Genomic DNA, 16,669 nt, shown 5'->3' on the forward strand with positions numbered 1-16,669 from the left:
ATAAGAGAGGATGTAACTGCCATAAACTTAGAGAAATGCAGGAACCTCCTTTCCTGGGCTATGGCTGCTTCTCTCCTTGTATTAAGCTACAACTCTCCTGCCTACTAATACATTGGCATCCTTTGTAAATTAGAAAACCTTTTCCAGAAACAACATTATGTTGATCGTGTTGACCTCATTCCTAAAGTTTTATTCAGTTTCTAACAGCTTGCTGGACCTGGATGGCTATGGTAACGTGGTCTCAAATACAGTACATTTAAAACCAGTCTTAATTTAAAAAATGATAAAACTAGTCTTTGTTTTCTCCCCCATCTGTGCACACCAGCAATTGCATTTCATGTGAGAACCTTTCTATTCATTCAGTCTGCAAGCATCATTTTGGATTCTTTCATATCCTTCACTATTCATATTCAATCTCTTCAAAATCTTTGCAATTTTTTCCTCCTATTCAACCTCCATGAGGCTGCCTCTGCTTAGCTTCTTATCATTTGTCACTGGAACTATAAATCTCTCTGCCTCATGTCTGCCACACTCCTAATCTATTCTTCACAGTGCCACAAGAGTGGGATTTATTGCACATCAAAATGCTATCATATTGTTTCACTGCTTAAATCCTGTAACATCCTTCCATCTTCATTCCCCAAAACATATCTTCCTCCAACATACCAAATCTATAATCACAAGACTGATGTCTTCCTTTTCTCACACTTTTTTTGCATGTTCTTCCTGCTACTGGGAATGGCTTTCCCCCTTGTCCAACTGGTAGCAGTTATCACATCTTCAACATTTAGTTCAACTTACCCTCCCAGGTAGTCAACCTCCCTTTCCTCTGTATTCTGGGATGAGGTATCTAAAACAGATAGTAGTAAGGTTCACAGAGAGCAGAGGTAATACCCCTAACAATCCTTTTCAACCTTAATCATTTCTTTTGGCTTTGTGATTACATGGGACTAGTACTAAAATTTGACTACATAACATAAAATAATAATACACAGCCTGACGAGTATTAAAATGGATATGTGTGGTGGCACCTGGGTGGCTCAGTTGGGTAAGCTTCTGACTCTTGGTTTTGGTTCAGCTCATGATCTCAGGATCCTGGGAAGGAGCCCTGCGTCCAGCTCTGTGTTTAGGGTGGGGTCAGCTTGTGATTCTTTCCTCCTTCCTCCCCTGCTGGTGCATGCATTCTCTCTCTCTCTCTCTTTCTCTCTCTCTCTCTCTTTCTCTCTCTCTCCTTCTCTCAAATAAATAAATAAAATATTTAAAATAAATAAAATGGGTGTGTGTGTGGGTGTGGGTGTGTGTGTGTGTGTAGTAGAAGTCACTCATTTGTAAATGAACTAAGAATGTATAGTTTCAGGGAATCTACAGGTTTATTTAATTTTCATTTGTTTCCTGAAAAACTGTCATTGATCCCTTCTTTGTTAAAAGAATTAAGATTATATTACTTTGACAACTTGATCAAATAATTATGTATGGGAAGCAAAAGACAAGAAATTTCAAATTGCCTGGATAGAAAATAATCAACAAGATATATTTACTTTTTCAGGAATACACTGAAATGTGTCCTCCTATAGAATACATCAATCCACATTTCTCATTATTATTTCCCTCTTAAAACTGAGAATGAAATATATTAAAAATTGTGATTGGAATTTATTCCCAACTTGCCCTTCATGGCTTCTGAATTTGGAGCCGGTGATCCATCTGTCTTTTTCAGAACTTCCTGAGGTATTTGCCAGTTAAAAGTGAAGATACCTTTCATGGTTCACCTTCCCTTCCAATTTCCCCCAACGCCCTTCTCCATGAAAGACTATGGACTCTGAAAAACAATCTGAGGGTTTTAAAGGGGCGGCGGGGGGGTGGAGGTTGGGGTACCAGGTGGTGGGTATTATAGAGGGCATGGACTGCATGGAGCACTGGGTGTGGTGCAAAAATAATGAATACTGTTATGCTGAAAATAAATAAAAAATAAATTAAAAAAAAAAAGTGAAGATACCTGAGTCGTATCCTTTTCCTATTAAATGAGTCTCTAGGGGTGGCATACTCGGACTCTGATTTAACCACCAACTTACATGATTTCAGTGTTCTCTGAAGTTAGGAGCCATGCATCTAGTCCATTTGTTTAGTGTATGTCTCTTGGACTCTTAAAGACTTCCCGTAGTGTGGAACTCTTGTATTTCTGAAAGTAGTCCATTTAGATTTTTTTTAATGACAGTGTAATTTACATACAGTAAAATTCATATTTTGAGGCAACCCTGTCAAGATCCCTCTCACTCTTGAGAGCTTTTTCTGTATCTTCCCTTAAGAAGCTTACATCACTTGAGGTGTCTGGGTGGCTCAGTGGGTTGAGGCCTCTGCCTTCCACTCGGCTGGTGATCCCCGGGTCCTGGGATCGGGCCCGCTACGGGCTCTCTGCTCAGTGGAAGCTTGCTTCCTCCCTCTCTCTCTCCCTGCTTCTCTGCCTACTTGTAATCTCCATCTGTCAAATAAATAAATAAAATCTTAAAAAAAAAGAAAAGAAAAGAAACTTATATCACTTTACTTTTAAAAAAATTCACATTTTTAGTGTTTACTTTATTCATTTTTGACACTCATATTCACCCATGTAACCATCACCCAAACATAGAGAACATTTTTTTTTTAAGGTTTTTATTTATTTATTTGACAGAGAGAGTGAGAGAGCACAAGCAGGGGGAACAGTTAGAGGGGAAGGGAGAAGCAGGCTCCCCGTTGAGCAGGGAGCCCAATGCGGGGCTCAATCGCAGGACCCTAGGATCATGATCTGAGCCAAAGGCAGATGCTTAACCCTCTGAGTCTCCTAGGTGCCCCAATTTAGAACATTTCCATCATCCCAGAAAGATTACTCCTACCACTTTATGTGCAAACTTTCTTCCAGAAGCAGCCTATTTTTTCCTTCATTAAGGAGCTGCTGGTGATTCCAACACATCAGATCAACCTCACCTGTTAGAGAACTTTATATACTTGGAAATTAAAAGTAAGTGTTCTCTTATGTCCAGCTTCTGTTGCTCACTTTCTATCTCTTGTAAGATTCAGTCATAGTATTAAATGTATCCACAGTCCATTCACTTTTAATTCTGGTTAGCATTCTCTTGTATGAAAATACCAATATCTTTCTCTTCACTTATTGATGAACATTTGGACTATTCCCATTTTTCAGTTCATTATGAATAAGACTGTTAGAACATTTTCATAGAAATCTTTGTGTAGATGTGTTTTCATTTATTTGGGATAATTACTTAGGATTGGAATTGCTAGGGAATGTATGTTTGACTTTATAAGAGACTTCAAATATTTCTTCAATGTGATTGTACCATTTTGCATTGCCACGAAAAATGTATGATGGTTCTAGATGCTACTATCCAATATTTGGTGTTATTGACCTTTGCTTTGATTCTAATCATTGTAGTGAGTAAGAAATAGTGTCTCCCTTTGGGCTTTAAATTTGAATTATCATAATTGTAAAAATACTTAGTATCTTTCCACATATTTACTGGTTTTTCTTGTATCTGTGTGTTCGTAATAATCAATTTACATCTTTTTTCCCCATTTTAAAGTGGGTTATTAGTCTTTTCGTTTTTTGATTTCTAATTACACTTGTGTTATATTAAAAAAAAAATCCCAGTACTCAATTTTGAGAGACTTGAACATAGTATATCAGTAAAAATGACATTGTGATATATTTTTAATTGTTCTGGGGGCACCTGGCTGGCTCAGTTGGTTAAGCATCTGACTTTGGCTGAGTCATGATATCAGGGTCCTGGGATTGAGATCTGACATGGGCTCCCTGATCATCATGGTGTTTGCTTGTCCCTTTCCCTGCTCATGCACTCTCTCTTTCAAATAAAATTTAAAAAAAATCCTAGTCAACAGGCATTTGTACTATATTGTCTGAATTTGATCAATACGGTTTATCTCTTTACAAAATAGCCTTGAGAGATGAATACCAAGTTATCTTTAGTTTTGTAAAAAGAGGACACTTTTAGAGACACTTGGTTCTCAGTTACAGTACAGTTCTGAGTGACAATGTTTATGCAGCTGACATTTTCTGTTCTGATGTCTTAGAGCCCAAGTCCCTTTCTTGCAAAATTGCTAACACAGGGAGTTGTGGGAGTCATTTTTCCTACTTTATGTGGAACTTGGTAGTAGTTCTTTGGTGGCTGAAAGAAATGACTTAGAGTGTGAACGTCCAGTTGGCTAATTTGGGGCAACTCTTCTAGATGATCATGCTCTTCACCTTTTCAACATGTAATTCCCAGGATGTATCTTCCTGATATATATGCATTTAATATGTTGAATTTGCCCAAGTGCACCAAAGTGTACTTAAATTAAACTTGGCCTCTGACATCAAATTTCTGTTCTTAATGATCTTCAATAAACATGATTCCGTATGCATTTATTGAAAGTCTTTTTTCTGCTGAGTTTCAATAAATGCAACAAATATGTATTTATTGAAGGTCTTTTTTCTGAACAGTATTCTGAGTTTCCCAGATGCCATTCTGGAGCAGAATCCAACACAGTCAGTTAGTATTCATGTGGACATCTTTCAGCTGGGGTCCATTGACCATTGGTTCTAAAAGAATAGCAGCCTGGGTACCCTGAAATCCTTCGGTATGATTTCATAGAAATGTCATCTAGAAAAAGTCTTTATTTTAAATACTTTTCAATAGATTTCCGGGCTCACTGAAAAGAAAGAAAAGTGACCGGGTGTCAGAAACTAGAAAGACCTAATAATCATAGTAGCCACTTAAGAAATGACATTGAATCAGCTGTCACAGGGTGGTCATAGGGATCGTGGTGGGTAGTGTTGATCACCAGGGTCTTGGCAAGGAGGGATAGTCACCCACAGATGGGAGAAGAGGCCAGGCATCCATGGATGTAAGAAACGAGAACAAAAATCCAGCATGAAGTCTGGATTGGTAAAGAGTGGGCCAGGGAAATTTTATTCCACTAGTATCCACTAGAATAATAATTTCATTATTATTAAAATAATAATAAAACTTGATTCTCCCTCAATGCAGACACAGGAGGCCTAAAAGAAAACAAAATGAAAAAATTAAAAAAGACTAGACAAAGCAAAAAAATCACTAAATGCAATGAAGTACTAGATATTAAACCCATGAAATCATAAAATCAACTGTAAGCAGTAAGAAATACTATAAATATATAATAGTATTTAAGATCATATAGTATAAATATATAATAGTATTTACGATCATTTAAGTATTTAAGATCATTTAATAATAAGTATTGCAAGCACTTTTTTTTGTTTGTTTGTTTTGTTTTTTAAAGATTTTATTTATTTATTTGACATAGAGAGATCACAAGTAGGCAGAGAGGCAGGCAGAGAGAGAGAGAGAGGAGGAAGCAGGCTCTCTGCGAAGCGGACAGCCCGATGCGGGGATTGATCCCAGGACCCTGAGATCATGACCTGAGCTGAAGGCAGAGGCTTAACCCACTGAGCCACCCAGGCATCCCAGTTTCCTTGTTTTTTTTTTTTTTTTTTTTTTTTTTTTAACATTTTTTTTTTTTAATTTCCAGCATAACAGTATTCATTATTTTTGCACCACACCCCGTGCTCCATGCAATCCGTGCCCTCTATAATACCCACCACCTGGTACCCCAACCTCCCACCCCCCGTCCCTTCAAAACCCTCAGATTGTTTTTCAGAGTCCATAGTCTCTCATGGTTCACCTCCCCTTCCAATTTCCCCCAACTCCCTTCTCCACTCTAAGTCCCCATGTCCTCCATGCTATTTGTTATGCTCCACTGTTGATTTGGGAATTCTTTACATTTGGCTTTCTGGCATGTATCTAAAGGGGTTGGTGGTCAATTCCATACCTATTTAAGCAGTCAATTGTCTTGCCAGTGTCAGAATAGTTTTGAAGATTATTCCTAATGCCAAGTATGCTGACTTATGCAGTTTTATGGTGAAAAGGTGCAGCGCTAGAGGTAGCATAGGGACACAAGCATTCGATAGCACATGTCCCAGAAGTACGTGGACCAAGAAAGAAAAATCATGTTTGAAATGTATGAAGCCAGAAATGAGTATCCGTGTAATTTTTCCAGTGGTTAGCTATAGCCACTTGTAAACAGAAGGTTCAGATTCCATTAAGCTAGGTCTCCCTTATTCAGGCGTCTATAAATATATCAGACTTTTCTCTTCTTTATTGTTGAGAATGGGGTGAAATAGAATTTATTAATGTTTTCCTATTTATAGAACACTAATCAGTAACAGTAGTACCCATATGTATACCTATGTGCAGAGTAGCATGCTTTTTGCATCCCTGCATGTGGATTGCATATTAGTACATTGTATTCCTTTCATTCTGATAAAGTCTGAAATCTCCTGATGAAATGGCATCCGGAAGTGCCACTAACAAAGGACTCTTTGCTCTGTGAAGAGCAAGGCTTGTATACATGTTTATCAATAAGTCAAGGTATATAGGGTAAGAGGAATTTGGTCATGAAAGTATCAGCTCAAAATAGTGGAAGAGCAATTTAAAAATACAATTGACTTGCTCTTGTGTGACAATTTGTGGTTAATTCTGTATGTCAGTAATGATTTAATCAGGGAAGGGGACCCAAGGTGTATTTTGTGGAATAAAGAATTAACAATAGGAATTGGAATTTGCTTCATTATTGGAGATGCTGATAAATAAGGGTCCAAAATAAATATTGAAAGATCAGAAAAATATTACCCACCAGTGTTGGTCCAGGTGAACAAATCTGAAAAGGGGGCACATGAAGCTGCTAGAGTGGGATTTTTAAGGATGCTGATTTAGAGGCTGATGGAAATGTTTTTGGTTCTTTGTAACTATTGCTGCTCTAAGTACCCAATGACGTATCAGGTGGTGCTTTGGGGTTGGTCAACAGGACCACATGTAAGGAGAACTGGGCTCAGAGTCCAGAGAGGAAGGACAAACTGGAACTTGCCTGCACCTGTCTGTGTGTCATTCACTCACTCTGAACATGATGACCTCAGATAATAATGACCCATATTGCATTTACTCCTCCCGAATTTTGCCTATCTTCTCTCATGGCTGTGTCAAATGCTGAACCACACACAGGAGATTTTGGAAAACATAGCTCTCCCTGTAACCAACAAAAGCATCCCAAAGCTGTATATGGTCTTCCAGGATTTTTTTTGTCATAACAGAATTTATGAATGGAATAAAATTTACATATTTTAAAGTAAAAACCAAAAAGGGAAGCAAAGCCAAAACCCAAATGATAGGAATCATGAGGGTAAGAGGAGGAGTTGAAACTGCCAAGGAAATACAGATAATAAAAATGACAACAGAAAGAATCAAGATTTTTAAAAACCAGAATCCTCAAAAACAGGAAACACACAAGTTGAAGGGAAATAAAAGAAATAATTTAGAACCTCACAATTTTTACAGACAAGAGAGGGTATAAAAATGGCTTGCAGTGGCTTCATTCCAATGAATGCTTTGATTTCCCTTAGTTATGAAAATTTTCATAACGGCTTGTTAGGAGAAATGATTTTACTGAACATTGTTTAATGAAATGAATTTAGTTTTTCATAATGTAACATTCATAATATGACTCTCTGGAGAAGGCATGGAAATAAAAACAGGTTCGTGCACATTGTTGACTGGGATGGGGTGGCTGGGTGATGGACATTGAAGAGGGTATGTGCTATGGTGAGCTCTGTGAATTGTGTAAGCCTGATGATTCACAGACCTGTACCCCTGGGGCAGATAATACATTATATGTTAATAAAAAGTATATGTAAGACTAATTACTGAGCAAGAAAATTTTAAAGGCTCAAATACCTTATATATTGTGTATGAAAGAAAGTGATAGACATTTCCCCAAATGTTACAAAAATCTTAACATCAAATGACATGACCAATGGTAAGTCGTAAAACTGAAAAAAAAAAAAAGACTCTAAATTTCAGTAATTAAAAAACAAATGTTTAACTCCTCCAGAAAAAGATTTAATTATTTTAAATGTTTTTCTATGATGTTTAAAAATTGTTGTCAGTTAAATAGGTGATCAAAAAGTAAACAACCAAAAGTATAAGAATAAAAAGCATTAGTCAAGCAGCTGAGTAATAAAACATATTTCTATTTTGTGATATTTATCTCATGATATTTATGGCATTTGCCAACTTTCAAAAACTGCTAATTTACTATGATTTGCTTTTTTAAGCCCAATAAGTACTAACTTTCTTGCCTAATTTTATATTATATTATCTAGTCTTTTTTCTTCGATACTCACCTATGGAACAACAAATAGTACATGAAGGAAATGAAATTAGAGATATGGTCTAAATCTGTTATTTATGTGGAGAAATAGGATTTGATAGGCTTTCAGCCTCTTCTTTGTCTTCTTCTTTTTAACCTAAAATAATTTCATTTCTCTATGCTTTTTGTCCAGTGAATCAGTGGCTCTCCCCAATTCACAAACTTAAATAGTATTTGGATGCAGTTACCTTTTCTTTCCAAGATATATTCCAGAAGCCATGAAGATCTCTTTTCCTCAGGATCTGAGTTGTGTTCATCATAAGAGTAGGTATGTAGAGAAACATGTTGTAGTTGGCTACCTCTGAGCGTCAGATATTGAAAAACATGCGTCCATAAGTTCTTTCATGAATTTGTTACATATACCTTAAAAATCACAGGTCAAGTCCTTTCCATTATTGAAGCCTGAATTAGTTTTCCAGTGCTTCCCTAACAAAGTAACAAAACTAGGTGGTCTAAATACTAAAAGGTACTGCCTCACCATTCTGGGAGTAAGAAGTGAGAGAGCAAGATGTCAGCAGAGTTGCTTCCTCCTGAAAGTTGTGAGAAGGACTCATTCCATGCACCTCACCTTACTTCCCATGGTTTGCTTGACAAATTTTGTCCTTTTTTGGTTTGTAGAAACATGACCCTGATCTCTGCCTTCATCCTCATATGGTGTTCTCCCCATGGGCATGCCTGTGTCCAAATTTCCCCCTTTTTATAAGGATACTAATCATAGGCCTTTAAGGGCCTACCCCAGTATGAGCTCATTTTAATTCAATACAGCCTCATTGATTCTATTTCTGTGAAAGGTTACATTCTGTGGAACTAAGGGCTAAGACTTCCATATATTAGGGGTGGGGAACAATTTAACCATAACAAAGTATGAGTATTACTTGTGCAGCAGCAGAGAGAAAAAAAAATAAAAGAAAAACAGTTGGACAAAATGACCTTTTATGCATGAAAGCTGGGAGTGTGGGAGACCTTCTTTCTGAAGGTTGAGGTCCTGTAGTGCTTAGGTTAGTCAATATAAGGTGAGGAACTACAAAAAATGGACACTTCATACTCAGTCAATGTTGGTGGGAGGGTTTTAGAAACCTATGGAATTGATTTAGATAATTTAAGAAATGAGACTTTGCTTGTACTCTAAATATCACAAAATGGACATGCTGAAAATAGTAGCCTTGCATATGACTATTAAGAGGGCATGCAAGTTTAATAGAGTGCCTAAGTCATGGTTCATCCAGAGAAGGAAAATGACATAGGAGTGAATAAAGCCTTATGTAAGTCCCTGGGTGGTAGTGTGAACAGAAACATTACAGACATGGAAAGCATATCTGGAGTAAGTGTCTATTCCAACAAGGGCAAATTTTTGTTACTTCCATGATGGAAGTGGTCCACTGTAATCAACCTGCCATCAGGTAGGTATCTATTGACTTTGAGAAATGGTGCCAAATCAGTCCTGGTAAGTGCTGCTAGCAATTTGGGCACTCAGCAATGGCGATCATCAGGTAAGCCTTGGTGAGTTCAAGTCTTTCTTGCTGGGTCCATGCCTGACTTCCATCCTTTGCACATAGTCCCTTTGTTCCTTAGTCTGTTGGACAGGAGAGACTGGGAGAGGGTGTTACTGGAATCCACAAAACAGGTCATTCTAGCCACTTGATTATTTAGATCTTCCTCTGCCTATATCAACCTCTGGCAAACATTTGCATGGGACAGAAATATCTTCATAGTCTGTGTGTGTTCAGGTAGGCCTACTCACATGCTTCCTCCTCAGATCTCTTTGCCATGTTTTCCAACTGTATTCAGATTCCCTGACCATCAAGCCAAATCACTGGAAAAAATCTGTAAGTCAACAAAGAATCATCTCTCCTTTTAAACACAATGAAAACCTCATGTCCTGAAGTTCTGCCTACTAGAAGGGTCTCCCTTGACCACTGGTTTTCTAGGTTGTCCCAAGGTCGTGTTCCTTTGCTTCAGATGTTCACTTTTGTACAGTATCTCCATTTCATGCAGAGCTCTGCAAGCCAGACCTGAGTTTTTCTTCCTTAGTCAGCTGACTGGAGGGAGCTATGAGTCCATATGTGTGGCCTGAGAAAGAGAAGGTAGTAGAGCAAGATCATGAGAATTTAGGCCACTTCTTCATACAAATTACTTATGCCTCAGTGAAATTATAGAAGCTTTCAGGTCATTAATGTGGAGCTAAAGCTGGGAATTTGAAGCCCTGAGCTCATCATTTTCCTTCCCTGATTTCTCCAATACCCACTCAAAGCACCTAACAAACACCAATATACTCCTTACTTTGAACCAAATATTCTAGAATAGAAAATATTTATCCAGAGCCTCATTTACTGGTACAGGTAAACTGCGCTTTTCTTTTCCACTAGAAAAAAAGGTAATTTTTCCTTTAAATCACATCAGATGGGAGCACCAATTCCAGAAAACCCAGAGCCAATTCATAGAAACTATCCTCAGATTCTGTTTCCCTAGAACCACTTCCAGTATCAAATTCTCTATCAGGCAGGCCTCATCAAGGCAAGAAAATTTAGTAGGAGAGATAGGTGAGAGAGATGTAGATGAATATTAATATAAATAAAGACAAATACAGATATCAATAGAAAAGATTTATTAAAAAGAGTTAATTTATGCAATTGAGGGAGATAGACAAACTAAGCAAATCTGAAGTCAAGAAGTCAGAAAGAAAAGATTATAACTCATTAAGAGCCCCAAGTACAATCTGAAGCTTGTTGTCCAGTGGATGGAATGTTTCCAGGACTCTTTGGGAAAGTCCTAAACAAAAGTTGAAGGGCCTCCAACTGATTAGCAAAGGCCCACCCAGGATAATATCCCTTCTAAGCTAAAGTAAACTGATTAGAGGCTTTAATCAAAATTTCAAAATCCCTTTACAAAAGCCCTTAGGTTAGTGTTTGATGGAATAACTGAGGAAAAGTGTATATATGTAAAAGAGCGGTCTTGTCACTCTTTCATTTTCCATCTCTATTATAGGAATATCCTCTGTAGCCCACTCCAGCTGGGAACACAACAAAAGGGAATCCTGCGATTTTGTTCACTCTAAGTTGACACATCAAAAGCCATCATATATCATGTAATAGGGTAATACTATTCTTGATTAGAAAGATTATGATTTTTCTTTGTGGTTTTTCTCTAGTACCCAGTTTTTGAAATATACATGTAAATACAAATTTCAAAAATTGGAAACAAGTTTTGAAATCAGTGTTAATAAAATGTAATGGGAAATCCTAAAACACAAAACACACACAAATGGCCAAGAGACACTTAGTGTTCATTCTTACTATTAATTACAGAATTCCAAAAGTACAAATAAAACTACAATTGCTGTTTTCATTTATAAAGAAAGTAAAGTTCAAGAAAGTAATATGTTGTTGGAATTAATGAGGAAATAGTCACTTTCTCCTTTTATCATAGACCCTTCAAAAGAGTATATACTATGAAATATTTCTGGAAATGTGTGTATGAATCAACAGTCAAGGAAAATGAGATACTGTTCCTCTTTTTAGTGAAATCAGAAATCAATTTTTGGTATTACCTGAACAAAAACAATTGAAATATCCATCGAATTATAATAAATAATTACCTTTTTGAAAATGTTAGGTTATTATCCATATTTAAAATGTCAAAAAATGATATTGCTATGCTCCCTCTATTGCTATGCTCCCTTTATTGCTACACTTTCCTTAGGTGATATGCAAGAAAGAGTCTTACCATTAGCATAGGCTAAAAACAATTCACTGAAGTATCTTTCTAAAAATAATAATATAAATGAGTTTCTCATTTCCTGTCTTTGAACTTTCTGGAAACAGTTTCCTTCCATAGGAATTTAAAAATACTCTGATATGAAACACAGAAAAAAACCCACTAATACATGAGAGAGATATATTAGAGCAATAAAAATTAATACCTTCCAGAGTATGTGAACATGAGTCCTGACTAGGATATTAAAACTATATAATTTAGGTACTCTTAAGATGAAGGCAATATTATCTTCCACAAACTGGATTAAAAAAACAGAGGGAATAGAAAATACTATTCAGGGGGCACCTGGGTAGCTCAGTGGGTTAAGCTTCTGCCTTCGGCTCGGGTTATGGTCTCAGTGTCCTGGGATCGAGCCCCACATTGGGCTCTCCGCTCGGCGGGGAGCCTGCTTCCCCCTCTCTCTCTGCCTACCTCTCTGCCTACTTGTGATCTCTCTCTGTCAAATAAGTAAATAAAATCTTAAAAAAAAATTTTTTTTAAGAAAATACTATACAAAATACTAATACTAAAATACAAAATACTAAAAAATACTAATCAAAAATTTCTGTTACTTATTGTTACATGATCATCCCCAAATTTAGTAGCTCACAACACTTCATTATTTCTCATGGTTCTTTGTATGGACTAGGATCGGCTGATGGTTCTTGCTTAAGGTCTCTCATGTAGTTTCAGTAAGATATATTTTTAGGCCTCAGTCTTCTGAAGGTTCACATGGGATGGGTGTATAAAATGGTTCATTCATAAGGTAGGCAGTTGATTCTAGCTTTCAGCTAGGAGCTCACCTATGTCTGTCGCCTGAAGTGCCTACACATGATGTTTTCATGTGACTTGGACTTTTCATATCAAGGTCAAGTTTTGGTAGAATGCTCTAAAAAGGAATGTTTTTTAAAATTATTTTTAAAAACCCGGGATGTTACTTCCATATAAATGTATTATTCATCCAAATCACTAAGACAGCCCATTGAAGGGGAGGGAATTAGGTTTCATGACTTGATTAGGGGATTGCACGGTCACAATTCAGAAGGATGTGGGAATGAGAGGTATCGTTTGCTTATTTTCGTAAAATACCATCATCCGCACATCTTTTTTTCCCCCTCAAAATCAAGTAATCACGATCAGCTTTGTGTGACATATTTTATATATCATTATTTCCGTTTTTTAGTTCACTGAGTACTAATCTAGGGCTATATAATTTTTTCCCTTATAATTAGTAGCAGACACTGAGGCTCCTACATTAGGTTTCCCATATAATTAGTAGCTCCTACATTAGGAGCTAAGTGTGTTTTTTTAGTTCTCAGCTTTTTAGAAACTTTGAATTTTGTTCTTCATCCCATTCACTTTCTAATTGATTACTACAAAGAGGTGTGGTTGTCATTAGAATAATTCATTTGCTTACTAAATGAGTTCTTATTTCATTGAGACTTTGCTCTTTAATAATGGATCTCAAATTGAGTACAGGAATCTAAATCAGGTGTTTAAATTTTAGGGAGAATTTTACGAATCTCAACAGTTGAGAGCTTTGTTTTGGCAAATACTTCCTTAACAAATACCTTCTACAACTGCATTGTTGTCCTTCCCGAGATGTTGTTATTACTTAATTGCCCTGTGCTATGGGACCTGGAGAATGCCTGAGGCAGAGGCAGAATTGCCTGGTGGAACAACTCAAATTTTCTAGGGAGGTTAGTGACAAAATGGAGAACCTTCATAAATAATCAATGATAGGTTTTCATCTGCATAAGATAGATAAATTATAGGCATTTAAACTATGATTAAATCATTAAAATGTAGGCATTTATATTACTACCATTTGGGGGACTATATCCTTTTACATCATTCTGTTACCCACGGAATGAAATAATTCACTGCCGTTTTTGTTAACTACCAGCTAGTCTGTGAAAATACAGAGATAGTAGTTATTCAGTGATTCTGGATGTGAATACATCTTAAATTTCTCAAAAAATAGATCAGCAAAATATCAGTAATCAAGTAGAATGTTGATGGGTTTACTAGTATTGAGTGATGTCACTCTAGGAGTCCCTAGGCCTGTTGGACTTCAGAGTAACAAACTCAGGTGACATTTAACAACCTTCCATGTTTCTTCACGTATCAGTCACTGACGGTTTGTTGACCTTTTACGTTTTCATGTCTGTGTCACAAAGATGACATACCATCCTATTAGTACTTTCTAACATGTCTTAGAATGTCAAAGTCAGAGTAAAACAGAGGTGGAATAGCCGTTGAAAATGATGTCTACTCTGAACTCAGAAAAGTGAAGAAGCAGAGGGGCTTTTAGTTTTTTTAGTCCCATGTTATTTGTTTGTTAGTTTGTTTAATTTTCTGCACAACAACTCTTGTTCCTTCATTTACTTTTCATTTCTGGTGCTAGACATGTTCTTTAGCACCTATGTAGACATTCTGAACACACACAAATTGTAGATACCAGTTGGAGCAAACTAGTTGGTGGATACATATGTTGTTAAGCAATAAGGATAAAAGAGGTGAAAAGAATCCACTTAAGGAAAGAGTAGAGGAGGCATCATCCAAAATAATAATACTTGAAAAGGATATGATTGCTGTCAGCAAACTAAAGGTATTAAAACAGTAAGTGAACATGTGCTCAACTCAGGGAATATTAGAATATGAGAGGAGGAGCTTGATGACCTAGTGATAAGGTCATCAAGATGCCAGATTTTATGTTCTTTAAAATTCCACAGGCCCACATCAGGCTCTGCAAGTAGGTCCTTTCAAACCCCTCTCCACTGGTCCAAGGTGACAGAAAAGCATGTCTGTCCATCCTTTTCATTGGGAGGGTAAGCATGCACAGAATATCAGCATTTCTTTCCAGAGAATTCTCTCCCTCATCTCTTAGTCTTTGATTAATTTCTCCAGGTTAATGAAGAGCTGAAGGTCACAAGCCTGTTTTAACCAGTCTTCTTTGTAAATCCTAATCGGGTGGTCACACACCTTGCTTCCGAATGTGGGAAGAGCTGACATTTACTGTTTTGTGGTTTAGCCTTTGATGCTTCAACTAAAACAGAAAACAAAGATTAACAGTTTGCCACTCCACTCTATAAATACTGCTCTCTATATTTTAATGATAATTAAGCTTGGGTTTAGCATTAAGATGACTTTTTTAAGGTCACACAGCAATTAGGGAAAGGGTTAGTATTCCAGTCATGTCTATTTGATATTAAAACACATATTTAAGAAATTCATAATGTAATGTTTCTAAGAAAAAAATTGAGGCGTAAAAGCAATTTCCTTCTCATTTCCTACTGTGTTGCATATTCTCCGTTTTGCATTGCCAGGGCTATTCCCTACTAATCTTTACCCTGATGGGTGCTTGAGGAAGTGACCATAATGGAAAGTATCAGTCACCTACTAAAGGTGCCAGAACCTTTGTCTCAGCGTTTTGGTTGGCTTTTGCCAATAGCAGTCCCAGCAGAAAGTAAGGGAGAATTGGATGATAATGAGTTAAGTTTATTTCTTCCTCTCGTTCCCTCCCTGCTGGACCTATGACTTGGAAGTAATTACATTTTTCTTTAGAAACTTACAACTCCTGTCTGTTGAACTTCACATATGCTGAAGCCCTTTTAAGGATTCCAGTGACCCTGGCCTCCCCTTCCATTGTCAGATCTGGTCGTAATACTGTTACTAGACTATGGGTACTCTAGCATCCTTTGTTGGTTTCCCTGAATACTTTCAACAGCTTTGTAAACAGTGCTTTATTAGACTTTTCTGTACTACCCACTTGAGGATGCCATGTTTCCTATGGGGACCTTGGAAAATATACCTCCCACATTGGTGGGCCAGTTTATTCCTGTTCTATTTGTGCAAAGAATCACATTGCTTTTCTAATTCTGTGTTTAATGATTAGAACCAGGGGTAATCCTGGTTTAGGGATGGGGCAAACCTTACCGAGGCAATTGAAATTTCATAGAATGTAATGGAATGTAACAATAGTGATATTACCTCTTGTAACCCTTAGAATGTTATATAGGGGACTTAGAAATACAGTAACATATACAGAAAAATATGGTTCTTCTATAACAAAATCCTGATCCTTCTTAAGTACCACTGAACTCGTCAATTAAAAATATGTCACACTTAAAAAATAGGTATGTCACTATTTTCCAAATAAAACGATCTCTATTAAGTTTAAACATTCACTTAATTTAGTGTTATCAGGGTTCATTTATGCAGTCTCAATGGTCTCACTCAGTCTATTGAAATAAATTTTCTAGTTTTCTGTTTTGCCTTCCCACTCTTTGATATCTGAGTATAGAGCAGGCTTACTTTGTCATAATGCTAACCGGGATAAAAGTAGCCTTAGTTTCTGTAAAAACCCAGACATAACAACTTGAGCAACTCCTTGAAGTTCAGAAGAGGTTGTAGAAAGAAATGAGTAATTTAACAGCAGCAGTGTTCTTTGCTTGTGGCAGCTTGTAAAGACATATTCATTCAAAGCGTACTATAACTGTATGCCTATCTGAATAAACACATTTAATCTTATTAATTCTGTCCATGATGACATGCAGATTAAAATAAATCATTTGTCTCTCAATGAAAAGCAATGAAATAAGACCATGATTATTTATCAATT

General features: G+C 36.8%; 1 long non-coding RNA gene across 1 annotated transcript in view; it reads left to right on the forward strand.

The window, feature by feature from the left end:
* Positions 1-16,669, forward strand: part of LOC116585602 — a 331,358-nt gene that overhangs the window by 203,135 nt on the left and 111,554 nt on the right. The window lies entirely within an intron of this gene.

Source organism: Mustela erminea, chromosome 3 (genome assembly GCF_009829155.1).
Source record: "Mustela erminea isolate mMusErm1 chromosome 3, mMusErm1.Pri, whole genome shotgun sequence".
Lineage (NCBI taxonomy): Eukaryota > Metazoa > Chordata > Mammalia > Carnivora > Mustelidae > Mustela > Mustela erminea.